Raw genomic sequence first — 3935 nt, forward strand, 5'->3', positions numbered from 1 at the left:
AATTTAGGGTTAGGGTTAGGGTTAGGTTAGGGTTACTCATTTGTGAAATGTGAGTAATAATAGCACTTACCTCCCAGGGCTGTTGTAAGGATCAAAAGATATAATATTTGTGAAGTGCTTTGCAAACCTTAGAGGGCCATAGAAATATCATCATCATCATCATGTTTACTGTATTTATCTAACCCCGTCTTGAATTCTTTTATAGCTGGGGAATTCATTACCTCCCTACACAAACTATTTCATTATTAACCATTAATAATGGTTAGAATACTAATTACTTAACTAATCGTTAGAACTGTTCATTTTAATCCAACTCAGCAAAAATTTCACTATCTGCTATGTACAAAACAGTAGTTCAGGCAATGGCTTGAGATACACTGAGTTGAAATTTCTTTGCAACTCTCACTAATTAGTACTATTTCTGCCTGATGGAGCTACACAGAATACATTCCCTCTTCCATGTGAGAAATATTTGATTTATATCATCAGGTCTAACCTTAGTCTTGTTCAGTCTCAGTACTCCCTAATTCTTTCAAATGCTCCTGAAGTGACCCAGTTTCAAGCTCATCTGCTATATACGTCATTCTCCCCTAGACTAGCTGGTCAAAATACCTTTCAAAATATACTGCCTAGCATATTTTTGGACTTTTTAAAATATATCAGGCATGTGGATTTATTTTCCTCTTAAAACAACACTTTGTTACATGGAATATTTCTGGGGAGGGGGGTGTGGAGAGAAAAAAACTGGTGATGACTCTGCTGATGTAAGAAACAAAAGATATCAATTTTTTTTTTCTTCCACCCAAAGCAAAGTTTCTTAAAGATTCACCATATTGGGTTGACTCTTTAGAAGCCTAACCATTTGTGACACTTGTATTGACAAGCTGGCCAGAGAGAATCTCAGCTAGACAGAGTAAAAACTAGATTGAACCTGAACGCCTTCATGGAGGTTAGATGGAACTTATATACAGAAGGACTGAGGGAAAGATCTAGAGGTGATCTAGTAGTCTGGGAGAATAAAGCTGAGACTGGGGTAAGTAGTGATGGCACCAAGGGTGGGAAACAGCTGGAGGCAATTGGGAGGTATTAGACCATGGAGGGCTTGAGTGGCAAGCATGTGCAACCATCCAGAGGTAACAGACAATGGAGGGCTTGGGTGGGAAGTAATCAAGAGTGGACCAGGCTAGGTTAAGGGTAACAGATTTAAGTATGAAAGGTCAGATTTAAGTGGGAAGATTCCCAGTCTCCAGGCACCCCCTCCTCTGCTATTAGTCTTCCATTAAGCCTGTTAAAGTGATTCTTCTTCTGGGAATCCTGCCCCACCCTTGGCTTTTAACAAATGCCCATCGAGTGGCACTGGGAAACCTCCTGTGATGAGGTTTAGTAAGTTTGGAGCAGTTAGAGAAAGGGCTGACAGGCTCTTCCAAAAGCCTACATCTGGGAAGGGCTGGGCCAGATTTCAGAAAACATGCCTAACAGGACCTATCCTGTCTTTGTTAAAAGGCCACTTACTGGTTGCTAGGCAGAGTAAGGGGATGGGAAGACAATGCAGGCCCCAGACCACGGACTGATCTTCACCACAGCCCTGGGGGGTAGGCACCATTATGGTGCCCATTTTACAGAGGAGGAAATGAAGGCAGAAGTTCAGTGACTTGCCCAAGGTCCCACTCCTAGGAAATGTCTGAGGCTGGATTTGAGTTCAGGTCTTCCTGACTCCAGGTCCAGCTCCTAGAGCCCTGTGTAGCCCCCTAGATGTCTCTAGGGGGAGATGACAATTAAGAATTCTGAGTATGGAATGTCCCCAGGACATCTCCCGATTTCAGAGGAGTGCACTGACTCGGCCCCGCTGCCCCTGGAGCAGGTGTCTGAGGCCGGGTCCTCCTGCCTTCTAGTCTGGTCCAGAGGGAGAAGAGAAGAAGGCCCAAGGCTGAGGGTGGCGTCACAGGTGGAGACGGCAGAGATCACATCAGGTTGTAGGCTACTCCACAAAGCCCAGCAGGGGCCTTTATCTGCCAACCCTCCTTCTGCAGAGGGCACGATGCCCTCAGCCTGGGCACACAAGGCAACTTTGGGAGGGACCAGCAGAGTCCAGGGACAAAGGGTTTGCAGACGGGGGACCACACAAGTCCAAAGGGCCCCGAGCACTGGGGCGGGTAGGGAGGAGGGCCCCCCGAGCGCCGGGCGGGTCCGTGTGGATGCCATCTTTCTCCTTCAGCACCTTCAGCCTCTTCTTCTTCTCCTCCGTGCCCATCTTCTGGAAAGCCCGCGGGCGTCGTAGTGGAGCACCACGAGGTGGCGATTGCACACGTTGAGGCCCGACAGGTGGTCGCAGGTCTCCTTGGCGTCCAAGATGCCCTCGTAGACCACGTAGGCTGTGCCGTCTCGGGGTGCTCCCGACTCCGATCTGAAGGATGGGCCAGTACTTGCAGAAGATGTCATTCATCTTCTCCCCCGTGATCTTGTCGGGCAGGTTGCGGATGTAGAGGATGCGCTTCACCTCGGGCGGGAGCCGGCTATTCACGCCTTTGGCTGCTTGCATCGCCAAGGCTGCAGCGTGGACAGCGCTCGGACCGGGGCTGGATCTGGGTCCGGACCCTTTGGAATCGAAATTTGGCCGGCTCACTCCCGCTTCTGCTGCTGCTCCGGCTTCTTCCTCCTCCTCTCTTCCTCGCCGAGATCTAACCAGAAGATACCAATTTAAAAAAAAGAAAAACTTATTAAAAATAAAACAAAAATACTGCCCCAAAGTGAACATTATATGCAAAATGCGGCCTGACAGACCCAAACAAAAATGACATTGTTTCTCATTTTATGGTTGGATTGGTCCAAAGAAAAGTATAATTCCTTCATTTTAGAGATAAAGATCCTGCGGCAAGAAGAAAGATCTACCTTGCCAATACATTTAATGTCAGACTCAAGGAAACAGCAGAATCCTACAGTTTTTAAGTCAAGGACCTTTTCCTTCTATGACTTTGACCTACCTATCCAGCTATTTATTATACTTCCAATAATGCGGACAATGATTTCATTAGATTATATCACATATGTATTAAGTTTGCCAACTAGAACTATTTCCATTAGCTCCACCTTTGAATTAGCAATCAACCTCTAAAGCTCAACTAAAATGTATTACCCTCCTAGAAATCTTTCATGATACCCACAGTTGGGCATCACATAATATACTGTACCTCTTGCCTTAATTTTGATGAATTATTTTTAATAGAAGATATTTGAATATACACCTTTCATACCTTGGGTATGCGAATTTGCAAATATACCTACTGTTCACTACTTATTGAACATTTTAAGTTTTCAGAGCTTCTGAAGCACGCATAGTCCCAAAGAATGGTTTCATCAAGAGTCAAAGCATTTTGATCCATTTCAAGACATTGTAGAATTGTTCAAAAGGGATCCTAAGTTTTTGCTTCATGAGCAGGTAAACGATTCTTTTTTTTTTTTAATTCTATTTTCTTTCCCAGTTACATGTCAAGACAATTTTTATCATTTGTTCTTACAAGATTTTGAGCTCCAAATTTTTCTTCCTCTCTCCCTCCCCTCCCCTCTTCCTAAAATGGTAGGCAATTTGATATAGGTTATACATGTGCTATCATGTAGAATATATTTCCCTGTGTGTGTGTGTGTGCACATACATAGTTGTGAAAGAAGAAACAGATCAAAGGGGGGAAAACATGAAAAAGAATAAAGTGAAAAAAGTGTGCTTCAATCTTCATTCAAAGTCCATCAGTTCTTTATCTGGATGTGGATAGCATTTTCCTTCTTGAGTCTTGTACTTGTCTTGGATCATTACATTGCTAAGAAGATCTAATTCATTCACAATTCATCATCACACAATGCTGTTGATCCTCTGTGCAATATTTTCCTGGTTCTTTTTATTTTACTTTGTACAAGTCTTTCCAGGTATTTTTGAAACCTGC

General features: G+C 44.0%; 1 pseudogene; it reads right to left on the reverse strand.

The window, feature by feature from the left end:
- Positions 1–2044: 2044 nt before the first annotated feature.
- LOC140507901 (splicing factor 3B subunit 6 pseudogene) lies at positions 2045–3380 on the reverse strand (annotated as a pseudogene).
- Between the last annotated feature and the right edge of the window lie 555 nt (positions 3381–3935).

Source organism: Notamacropus eugenii, chromosome 5 (genome assembly GCF_028372415.1).
Source record: "Notamacropus eugenii isolate mMacEug1 chromosome 5, mMacEug1.pri_v2, whole genome shotgun sequence".
Taxonomy (NCBI): Eukaryota; Metazoa; Chordata; class Mammalia; order Diprotodontia; family Macropodidae; genus Notamacropus; species Notamacropus eugenii.